Genomic DNA, 12,750 nt, shown 5'->3' with positions numbered 1-12,750 from the left:
ACCACCATCACCACTTGGGGCCAGGTGAAAAGTTCCTCTCCATGACCACTATAGCAGGCATATTTGGGGGACTGGTGCATGTCTCTTGGCTGAGGGACAAACACACAAACTCTCTGAAATGTATAGTAGATAGCTGTCTTTCTCCATCCCCTACCCACCTGCTGGCCCAAAGGGGTTATAGCTTTCCCAGTCCCCATCTCTGGCTCTTCGCTGCCCCCCATGATCACATGATCATTCAACAGTGTAAGTGTCCCTCCTACCAGACCCTCTCCCTTTCCATTTTATGAGAAACTATCTAATTCCAGGCATATCCTAATGTCCTGACACAACTAAACTCTTACTTTGCTTTAAGTTATGATAAAAGGAAGCTGCATACCAAATATGGTGGTCCTAGCTCTTAGGGTTTAGGCAAGTTCTTGAACAGACAGACTGATGGATGGATACACAAAGTTTATAAAATATATAGTAGATTAAGATGAGGATATGTTTTCTAATAGCTAAATGGTTAAGATGAAGTGATAAATGTTAGTGTACAAGAGATAAATCAAATGTTGCTAAACATATGAAACTGATATTTTGATCAAGGAAATAGATGAGAAATTGGGTTTTAATGATGCTAGCATGTTGTATAATGCTTAACTAATGATTTAGAAAGACTTCTAGGTGCCATCAAGGGCAATGGAAGAAATTAAAATTATGAAACAAACTTGCTTTTAAAATGGATAAACATAATGGAGAACTCTTTATGTAAATTATCAGTCTTTTTGGGGGGAAAAAGTTGTTTCTGAATGACTATTTACTGGAATCTCTTCTCAGGAAATGTTCTTTTAAATGGTACAAGATTGAAAATTATAAATGTATGAAACTTCCTTTTACCACACCAAGATAGTATGGAAGACTCCAGTTTTAACAATAATAATCTTCTTTTTCTTCTTCTTTTGATAATGGTACAGAAGCCTCAAGTCCAGACTCTCTCTCTTGCTCCCTTCCCCCCAACAGCTCTTTTTTTCTTGGTTTCTTTTGTCAGAAAACCAGAGTTCTTCACTGTGACCACATCTCTCGATACTTTGAGAAGAATGTGTGATGTGGTTTGGAGTCTGAGTTTATAGCTGGCATGTTCAGATGACTCTGCTTATCTTTCAGCTATAGATACATTTGGGAATCAATCTGCCTTAAATGCTTCTAATGGACTCCAACCTTACTGTCAGTGGCGATCAATAGAATCTTGCAAATCTGCAGATATCTGCTTTATATCTGTGGATCATATTCGTGGATTGCAGATCGGATGTGGATGCATATTTTGTATCTGTGTAGGGCTTTAGGTATCAAAGGCTTCAGAGCTCATTGTAGAGTAGAAAAAGATGTCAGAATTATTTTCTTTTAAGTTATGGAAACAAAAAGGCAGATTGGGAACTTCTGTTCTTCCTGTCTTTGGGCATAAGAACAAGGGGTCATTTAATACAATTAAAAGATGGCAAATTCAAAACTGATAATAGAAAGCATTTTTTCACACAATGGATGATTATATTATGGAAGTATTTACCAAAGAAACTTGTTAAAGTCAAGAATGCACAGTTCAAAAAAGGGGTTGGATATTTGTGTTGCGTCAAGAATTTCAATAGCAGTTGCCAATGACCACAAAAATGTTGGAATGGATATTAAACATTGTTCTTAAGGATTTAATCCAGTCACTAACGACATTTGCACATCTGTCTAATACAGGGTTCTTCCATCTTCCTCTGAAATACCTGCTTTTGGCCATGGTCCTACTGCATCAGATGGATCATGGTCTGATCTCATATGGTGATTCCTATGTTCTTATGAGTAAGGGCTGGGGGAGGGGTGCAATAAAATTAGCTCATGACCTTTACCTAATGAAAATTCGAATTATGCAAAATCTGTAAAACAATATTAACAAAAGATTGGAGAATAACAGCTGTTTTCTTGGTCCACATACCATTTGTTCACTTCATGCTAATAAATCATGCTACTGTGCCCCATAAATCATAAACTAGAAAAGACCCTCTGGGTCATCCAGTTTGAATCATTACCAGTAGCTTGTTGTGGCATATCAGCAGTGTGGGTACCTCTGAACTTGAACATTCAGGCTCTCTGCCTAGTTGCTTTCGGTAATGTAAATATTTCCTAATAACCTGCAATAAATATTTCCTTCCTTAATTTCAGGACATTATTGCTGCCTCACAGACCATCTTAAACTGAATAATTTGTGGCCTTCTTTTAAACTTTGTGCAGTATTCTATTATCCAATTTCTTTGTGTGATGCTCCAAGTCTTTTTTCCCCCTAGATATTTTTTGTAGATGTTAAGTCTCCTGTTCTAGATTTATTTAATCATCCTTTAAACCTAAAATTTTCTTTAACTATTTTCCTCTATAGTGAATTATGTTATTAACTGCGATTAAGTAGCCACAATCTGAGCCTTTTGAATGAAATATTATCCAGTAATTTCAAGGAAGCAATTGGAGAGACTAAACTACATCAAAATATAAATGGTCAGTTGACCAGTCTTAAACATCAAGATGTAGAACCTTTAGATATGCATTTTTCTGTTTATAGCAAAAAACACAAGCAGATTTTTGCTTAGAACATTTTGGTCCTAATTTGAATTTGAGCAGTATTCTTGTTAACATCCTCTAAAGCCATCTGTTGCACAGACTTAGTACAGAGCACTTTTAAAAAACTGTTTATAAAATGGATATATGTTTGGGCTACATGAATCTGAAAAACAGTATTGAAAATGTATGTGCAATGTTGTAGGAATGTTTAAAGAATGTTCTGAATCACTTAGTTTCCCTGGGAAGTAGATAAAATCCTTCCAGTTTGAGCAAATATTTTCATATACTGTCAACACTATCTTAAGAGGGGTAGCTAAGTTAGTCTGTAACAGGAAAAACTTGAACAACAAATAGTCTAGTAGCACCTTAAAGACTAACAAAACATGTAGATGGTATCGTGAGCTTTCATGGGCATAACCCACGTCTTCAGATGACAGGAGTGTTAGAAGTCCAGATGCAAGAATTAATAAGGGAAGGGGGGGAGAGTAAAGAGAAAAAAGGAGGGGAGAAAAAAGAGACATTGAGTAGATGGTTCAAATAGTTTCAAGAGGTCCATTGTTTGGTTGGTTACGTCATTAGGATGTGGAAGGTAGTGTGCAAGGCAGTTGATGTCCCTGTTCATACCATTTGCATAAGAGTTAAACTTGTGAATGAAGTTGTTCCAACCCTTCTCTGTGTATTTGCTTGTGGAATTTGCTTGAAATAAAACAGTGACATGGAGATCCATAAATGAGTGTCCAGGTAAATTAAAGTTCTCCAACAGGTTTTTGTGTATTGCCTTTTCAGATATCTGATTTGTATCCATTAATTCTTTCCCATAGAGATTGTCCAGTTTGACCAATATACATTGCAGTCGGGTATTACTGGAATTTGATGGCATTAGTGGATGTGCTAAAATGAGCCACTGATAGGGTGGCTGATGTGGTTGGGTCCAGTGATGAGATCGCTAGTGTAGATGTTTGGGCAGAGTTGGCACCGGGGCTCATTGCAGGGGTGAGTTCATGGATGATTGAGGGAGGTGTGTTGCGTGTTACTGGAAAGAATTTGTTTGGGGTTATGGGTTGTCTGTAGGCGAGAATTGGCCTTTTCTCCCCAAGGCCTCCGAGTGAGGGATCATTTTTCAAGATAGGCTGTAGATTGTGGATAATGCATTGGAGGGGTTTAAGTTGTGGACTGTAGATAAGTGGAATTATGTTGTTTTCTCTTGTCTTGAAGTAGTTCATGTCTGGGTACTCTTTTGTCTCTGTCGATCTGTTTTTTTTCACTTCTCCAGGTGGGTATTTCGGTTTTAAGAATGCTCTATGTAGATCCCGTAGGTGTTTGTGTCTCTCTGTGGTATTGGAGCAAATCCAGTTGTATTTTAGGGCTTGGCTGTATACAATAGATTGAAAAATGTGTCTGGGATGGTAGAGGCATGAAGATAAGTGTAGCAGTTGGTATGTTTCCAGTGTAGGATGGTGGAAATGTGTCCATCATGTAATTGTACTGTAGTGTCAAGGAAATGGATCTCTCATGTGAACTGATCCAGGCTGAGGTTGATGGCAGCACTGCACATCCGGTTACAGAGCTCTGACTTTGTCCTCACCCACAACTACTTCCGATTCGCTGACAATTCAAGTCAGCGGCACAGCCATGAGCACCCATGTGGCACCACAATATGCCAAGGTCTTTATGGCTGACCTTGAAGGTTTCCTCAACTCTTGCCCCCTAATACTCTTACTCTACTTATACTATGTTGATGCCATCTTCATCATATGGACCCATGGGAAAGAGAGCCTTGAAGAATTTCACAGGGATTTCAACAACTTCCACCCCACCATCAACCTCAACCTGGATCAGTCCACATGAAAGCCTAATGACTTAACCAGCCAACCAAACAATGGAGGTGTTAATTGTTCTTATCAGCCTCTTGTAACTATTTGAGCTATCTACTTACTGTCTCTTTTTTTCCTCCCCTCCTTTTCTCTCTTTTTCCTCCCTCCCCCTTATTTATTCTTGGATCTGGACTTCTAATACTCCAGTCATCTGAAGAAATGGGTTGTGTCCACGAAAGCTCATGATACCATCTACATGTTTTGTTAGACTATTTTTTTGTTAGTACTGACAGGAAAAACTTAAAAATCCAGTTTCAACAGGCCCAGGGCATGTCTAGACTGTTTTACTTTTGAAAGAAGATATGCAAATTCAGCAGGAATTTGCATATCTTCTTCTGATCACTTAAAAAAAAATTTTTTTTTCGAAAAAGCAAGCAGTCTAGATGCGGTTCTTTTGGAAAAAGCCCTTTTTTTCAAAAGAACCTTAATCCTCAAAAATTGAGGTATACGGGTTCTTTCAAAAAAAAGGGTTTTTCTTTCCCAAAAGAATCCATATACCTCAATTTTTGAGGATAAAAGTTCTTTTGAAAAAAGGGCTTTTTCCAAAAGAACCGCATCTAGACTGCTTGCTTTTTCTAAAAAAAACTTTCGAAAAAGCAATGGGAAGATATGCAAATTCCCGCAAAATTTGCATATCTTCTTTTGAAAGTAAAACAGTCTAGACGTGCCCCCAGTGATAACACAGGTGTTTCCAACACTGTTCTAAACAGATGGTATAGGGGTGGGGTCATATTATACTGTAGTTGTATCTCCAGATCATTTTGCAGCCTGGAATAAGATTCAGAGCAGGCTGTGTTTAGGGTGATTTGAGGAGGGGATTTAGTTCAGTTTATACTGCAAGATGGAACAGTGTTGCAACTGACCAGGACAACCATGAAACAAAGCTCCATCTACTTGGTCTGTTTCATACTGCAGGCAGGGTCTTAGTAAGAAATGATACATTGTTTCCTTCCTGGATTTCTTGTTCATCTTTTGCTTAAAGTTTTATAAACTTAGAACTGATTCAAAAAGCTCCTAAATGTTTGGATAGTACTGTCACAAACTGATATCCCTCTTTAGAGATTGCAGTTTAAAACTGGGCAATTTAAGGCTAATGCCTGATGTTGACAGAAGTATTTGTATAATGTAAGCGCAGAAGGTGAACATATTTCTGTGTTCCAGGATGATCTAACCAATAACCATGGATGTATTCTAAACGGTCACATTAGTATAGTAATGCATAAGGATATGCTAGCTTTCTGTTCCACAGTTTGTAATGAGTCACTAAACAAAGATTTTTCTGTTCTTCTGTTCTGGATTACAGATTTTAAATAAACATTACATCATTTATGTATGTACTCCTATCCAGTGTGTTTAAAATTGTGGCATGTAGCTTTTTTGCTGATCTGTGTAATACATGCTTTATCATACTTAGATTAAATGTTCCATGTTCATAAAAATGCTATCTGCTCTCTTTCTGTGCAAGTGTTCGATTGGAAATAGAGGTTATTGTGCACTGAGCTGCTTGGTCGTCATGTTGCATATTATTTCAAAGGCTTCTAATCTACTCAGGCAGTCTTTCAAATGGATTGAACTGTTTTATTTCCCCACTGCCCCAAAAATAATAATAATAATAAAAAATCTGTGCTTTAATATTGCTTCCCTTCAGGAACACTTACAATTCCATATCCTCCTAATCAAAGTTCTTTATCAGACTAGTTCCCTTGGATTTTCTAAATGAATAGTGATTAGCAAGCACTTGATTACTATTGTGGAAGTAACCAGGGAAGTAATCACTAGCTGAAGTAATCAAATATAGCTTTGTTTTGATTTATAAAACCATTCATATCAGGAAGCTCTCAGCATGTGTGCTACATTAAATACACTAGCAGAAAAAAAATCTATAACTATGAATAGCAAAAGATGAAAATTCTCTAGTTTTAGATCTTATGATGGTTAAACTAATATTAAATCAGATTTGTAGTATGGTTTACTGTCTTGCCCCTTGAGTCTCTGTCACAGATGACATCAGTTTTCATCAAGATGTCTCATTCTGGAGCTGAGTTTAGTTTTTTTCAGCTGCCATCTCTGAAGTATGTATTTTCCTGAGATTGCTTCTGCTGTGTGCCCCATTCCTTGGGCATTTGTGTGTTGTGGCCTCCTAAGGATATGGAGTCTGCAGAGGCAATATAGTTAGAGAAACTAAGTCTAGAGGTGAGGAATCATTCTTTTGTTGCTTCATGATGTAATTGGTTCGTCTTGTAAGCTTTCCTGTTGCTTGGCTGAGCAAAACAGTAGTTTCCATTAATGCTTGACCTGGCAATATGTTTGCCCTGCCTCTGCAGAAGGAGCACAGATTTATGAACAAACGTATGCTGGTACCGTTTTTATTAGTGATGCTTTTGGCAAGCAAGGAGTTCTCTTTTGCCAAGTTGACTGGTGCTCTAGGAGGAGGAGAGCTGCTCTGAGTGGGGCAGGAAAGCAGTCTGTGTGTGCCATGTAAGTATGTGAGAAGGGGAGAAAAACTGCCCAATGGGAAAAGTGAAACTGCTAAAACATTAGAGAAAGCAATTACATTTTCATACTTCTAATGTGATTTCTTCATGAAAATTGGAAAAGTAAAAAAAAAAAAGTGGTTTTTAAATACTGTGAATTACTTGTACAGAAATAGTATTTTGCTAAATTTACCGTATTAAATTTCCATTTACCAAAATAGGCTCTTTAGAAATACTGCACTATCAGTTTTTTTACCCTTATTCTCCAGTGAATCATTCTCTCCCTTTGTATTTAAGCATTTCTAGTCCCACAAACAGCCATTGTTTGAGATTCAAATCTGAAGTGTTTGACTCCCTTAATAACGTGTTCAAAGATAAATTGTAATTAGCCATTGGGATAATTCAGTGGGGGAGAGATTCTGTTAAATAGACTAACAGATCAAAGGTTCATACTATTTGTGGTGCCTCATGAGACCTAACAGAGAAGGATGGGAAGATCTTGTCAACTAGTAAACACTTATTAGAGAAAACGGCAAAATCATGGGTATATGTGATCATGTTTGCATTAGAATAAGCTAATGGTCTCCTGGGGCTTGAGTCTTGGAAAAGGTAAACTTTATCAGCCATTGTGGATGATTTGTCTTGAATGTAGTGGTACGAAACTAGTAATCCAATTAAAGTGAGAGCCTACTCAATGCATGGAAATAAGAAAAGTGAGAATGATTTTGATACGTAGTCCTTCTGCCATTTAAGTCTTCTGAAGTGACAGTGTAACCCTTTATTGTGGTGAGATACACCACTAGCTTGAAATGTGGTTCCTGTTTCATTGGGTGACACATTCCTCTTATTCTCGTAAGTTGCTCTAATTACCTTCTGATAAAATGCTTTTTTAAACTGATTTAGTTGTTTAGAGTTTAACGTATCCCACTAATGGTTTGAGTGATTAATTCTATACAGCAAGAAGTCGTGTGTTCTGAGTCTTAGTCTTTCTGTCTGCATTCAAAAACAAAAGTAGATTTTCAAAGCAGACTTCTAACAAGTAAAGCAATAATTGATTCCTCAGCTTCTCAGTGGGAATTTAATCAGATCTGTGTTGTGAGCGCACGGGTTTTGTATGTTTGTTCATACGAGAGACCTAAGAATTCTGGCTCAAAAGCAGCTTCTCTGCACCCCAGAGTTAATGCATAGTGACCTATTGCTAATTGTTATCTAAGGTAATTTCTATTTTATGGGAACATTATTGTATCCTTACTTGGAGTAACCACCTATCTCAGACTGATTATTGAAGAGAGATTGCTAAAAGTTTACATTGCTCTGCTAAAATCCTTTTTTGCTTTTTCTACGCAATCCACTTTTATCCTTTTGTTGTTGTTACTTTTCATTTGGAGAATTGCTACTTGGGAAGTTTTTTGTTTGGATTACTCTAAAATTCTGAATAAATACAGAGAGGTAAGAGTAGGGAAGAGGAAATACATAGTTCAGTGCTGTAGGCCTGGTAGACAAACAAGACTGCCTTGCTGATAATAGCCAAGTCAAAAAGGTAGTGAGTTGCAGTCTGTCCTCCAGAGTGCAATCAATTGTGTTCCAATGTTTTTTTATTGCAAGTATATTTTTTTTACTACTTGCATTTGAAAGTGTGCAAACTATCGACTGGTCAAATTATGTGAATTTGTGTGTCCCTTCTGTGGGACGTGAAGGGGAGAAGAGGTTTATTTTGCAGCCTTCCTTTTTTTGCTTGCCTGTATAAGGGCCGAGCAGAATTGACCCCTAAGATCAAAGTTAAAACTAATTTCTCAGGGATTCACAGTCAGACTCCACAATATGCTACGGAGAGGACAGGCAAGTGAAACAGATAGCAAACATAAACTTAAGCCATACATATGCTGGTATTCTTTATATGGTTTTTATTTTTAGTATAGAAAAAATAGTTTAGACAAGTGGTGGTTGAAGAGAAACAATGTGAAAAAGAAAAGTGTTTGAAGGAGCAGAGGGGACTGTGTAAAGTTTGAGATTAGAGAGATGTTCCAGTTATATGTAGTTAGAATGTGATGATTTTGAGGGTTAAGAAACATTTTAAAAGATTCACCTCTAAACTGAAATGTAATAATGCAGTTATTTTCCATGACATGTCTGTTTAAACTTATCAAGTAGTGCTGCCTAGTGGCCAGAGAAATGTTTGCAATTAGGTTTAACCCAAAAAAGGTAAGAATAGTTTAATCAATGTAAGTTGGTGCAAGTTGTCTGGGTTCGAAGGGGTCAGGAGAGTACTACATTGTAAATACAATCTGCTTCTGACAGTTGACTGAACTAGATGAAATTGTAAATGAGCTTTGAAGTAGATTTTTTTCTGAGCAGTAGTATCTATAACTACTATACATATTGAAGATTAACTTATTGGACTGTTGACAGGGAAATGGCCAATATATGAATGAGAAATGCAGTCTCAAATATGCAATTTTTAGACAAGAAATTCTTATTTATAAAGGAAGATTTCACAGCATAATTTTGTCTTTTTGTGAGTGCACCACAAGGTGGCAGAATTGTATTATGGTATGAATATATCTGCATCCTGAATCTTTTGCAGTTATAAATCTTTATAGCTCATTTATAGGCATGTATTACTGTTTCAGACTGGAAATAAGGCATTAAATTTTGACAAGGAGTGTAATTAACCACTGAAACAATTTACAAAGGTGTGTTTGGATAATTCTTCATCACTGTTTAATTTTTAAATGAAGATAGGGTGTTTTTCTAAAAGGTATGCTCTAATAATTCTAAGTTATGTGGACTGTGTATGCAGTAAGATTTGACAATCCTAATTCTCTTCTGTCCTTGGAATCTATGAACTTATAAATATCTAATAAACCAAATGTATTTTAACCTGTCCTTGAAGAGTGCTAAATCTTCTACAGTATTAGAATGCTTTTTCTACAAGAAGAAACTGTCAGACAACTGATGTATATTTATTATTTTCTTTCTCCATCCTTGAGTATAAATGATTTATGCGTGAAAAGAACATATTAAGAGTTGATCAGATGCAACTGTTTTCTCTCTCACGATTTTCTGATTATTTGATCTCAGTCTCTGTGTAACCTTGGGTGGGCTAGACTTTACAGCCCTTCTCCAGTGTCTAGAAAGACCCATTCCCTCAACAGTACCGGAGACCAAGTTCAGTCTGTAAGGAATTTCAGCAAGGATTGCCCAGTATCAGCCTCCCTATATTCAAGTTCCAAAAGAATCTAAAGAAACGAATTTAATTAAATAACTTTATAAAATCTTATGAAGAAACAAATCATCTAGTTCTTACAACAGAACACAGCTATTTTATAACCCACAGATAATGTCCATAATTACAGTAAACATAAGTAAACTAAAATGTGAACAGTTCAGTCCACACAAACACAGTAACAAAAGACTGAGAGGACCCAAAAGCTTAGATTTAGTTCACCGAAATCTGTTTGTGCCTCTGATCATGAAATTTGCACCATATGCTGAGTCTGAATTCTCTCTCCACTTGGTTGTAGAGAATCCTCAGTTGAAAGTCCAGGCAGACTCTTCCTCTGCTGTGGTCACTGTTAGGCAGCCAGCTCACTGATTAACAGGCCAGTTAGCTCACAAGTGAACAGACTTAAAGAAAACCCTGTTACAAGAAAATACAAAAGCTGAGAATAACAAAACAGAAATGACTCTTCCCCATGGCTACATTTACAGAGGAGCTGAAAAATCACACAGACTGAGAAAGTGAACTAAAACGGTTTGGCTAAAATCAAAACAGCATTTAAAGCAGACAATTAACACAAGTTATTTTCCCTCCCAGGTTCTCTTTGCTGTGAGTCAGTGTTTCTTAAACTTTTTGAGACCACGGAACACCAAACAATAGTGTTTTTTTTTAAATGCGGAACACCTATGACAATTTTCTTCCAAAAAAAAAATTGTCGGCAGACAAAAAAAGACAAAAACAAAGACGTAACAAAAACAAAGATGATGTCGTGGCACACCTGTAAGTTCATGGAACACCAGTGTTCCACGGAACATGGTTTAAGAAGCGCTGTTCTTAAGTAGCCTTGCCCATGATCCCTAGTGGAGGGCTAACTACATCACTACCTGCTGCAAAGGGCTGCAGAGTGAGGAACAGCAGCCAGTTCTCTTCTCCTGGCTTAGCTTCTTCCAGCTTACACAGGCCTTAGAAAAGCATCTGCCCTGTGTGGTTGCTCATGAAGTCTGACCCCAGACTACTGGACCCAACTCCAAAAGCTTCTGGGTGGAGTGTTGAATCTGCCCAGCAACCGTAACACTCAACTAACTCCTATCTTCCTCACAGGGGTCTTTTAAAGAGAGAGCTCCCTATTAAGTGTATGGGTTTCATTTGCAGCAACCAAATGTGGGGACAGTTGTATGCTTGCTGATGTGGAATGAACTGCATCCACTGATTCCCTAAGAAACAGTTTCTATGGTGATGACCTTAGTAATAAAAGGCAAGGCAAGAGAAATTCAAAATAAATATGATAAATAAGCAACATTTATTTGTATATAATTTGTCATGAGCTATGAGAGGTTCTTCAAGGGCCTGATTCTGCAGGCTATTGGCATTTAATAAGAGCAGGATCTCTGCCCTATGATTGTGCCCATTAATTAGGAAAAATCTTAAAACTGCTTTGGAACTGAGACTACAAATGCAGCTTTCTTACTTGGAATAACTGATGTTTCAGCTGTACTAGGATTAAAGGGTGAACCTATGTTCAAATTGGTCCCTGAGTACTGGGAGTCAGACATTGGAGATGGGGCCAGAGGGATAAACAGTGGTACTCTTCCAAGTGCCCCATTTGTGACCCCGCAATGAGATGAACTATACACAGTAGCTTGTGCAGCTCTTCAAACATAATTTATATACTTGTGTCCTTTGCACAGTAGTGAAATATCTAGCAATGGTGACATTCAAATTGTCAGATCTAGGGTTGTGTATTTGACATTCATGGAAGAGCAGTTTCTGCAGACTCAGGCAGATGTTTTTGCCTTGGTTTGTTCACCTTAGTTTGAAGACTTTCTTCATAATGGTTGAGCTTAGGAGGAACTGAAACTAGTATTCTGGAACACAAGGAGCAGCAACTAGGGAAAACAAGTACTAAATCAGTGAGTCACCACGAATTTGGCCCTATCGGACCCAGACAAATCGGAAACATGAGTAGTAGCTCTTTCATGTATGTTTGTGGCATGCTGCAGAAAGAAACTATGTGAGTCTGGAAGGAAATGTAGAGGTCTGCTTCAGAGGAAAGGAAGGAGTTGTTGAAATAACCATCTGTGCTTGGATCTCTGGCTGATGGCTGATCCCAGTGTATCACTAATGTAGGATAGCAGAACTCAACAGTTAATACCTTTTTGCTCCTGAGAGGTTAGTTGTACTTTTTTAATGAATATAATGTTGCCTTAATTATTGTTGCTGTGGAATATTAACCTATTTAAAGCTACATTCCAAAATGACAGACTGCTATGAGGAAGATTGGGTAAAGATCTGTACCAGCGTGTACTGTGAGCAGGTCTGCTTTAGTAAGATAATCAAAGCTGAGTATTTCTGTCCTGAACTTACTGTGAATGAGACACACCATGATACAAACACAGGTAATCTTGTAATGCCCTGAAATATACACTGTGAAACTCATAGCTTCAGTTATTTTAAATTAAGAGGCTTCTACCCCAATGTAATCTGAAGAATCAGTTCCACAGTAAGAAATCAGAATTGTGGGTCTTCAGAAGTGTTCAGCCTGCCTGGGAATCTGATTGGTTGATTATCCAGGTGTTACATAATCCTCACAGAGCATTGTGACAGCTTC

General features: G+C 37.5%; 1 protein-coding gene across 2 annotated transcripts in view; it reads left to right on the top strand.

Annotated features, from left to right (window-relative positions):
- TSC22D1 (TSC22 domain family member 1) overlaps positions 1–12,750 on the top strand; it is a 131,949-nt gene that overhangs the window by 73,342 nt on the left and 45,857 nt on the right. The window lies entirely within an intron of this gene.

Source organism: Pelodiscus sinensis, chromosome 1 (genome assembly GCF_052426305.1).
Source record: "Pelodiscus sinensis isolate ZL-2025 chromosome 1, ASM5242630v1, whole genome shotgun sequence".
NCBI classification, from domain to species: Eukaryota; Metazoa; Chordata; order Testudines; family Trionychidae; genus Pelodiscus; species Pelodiscus sinensis.
This window is presented reverse-complemented; position numbering and strand designations above follow the sequence as displayed.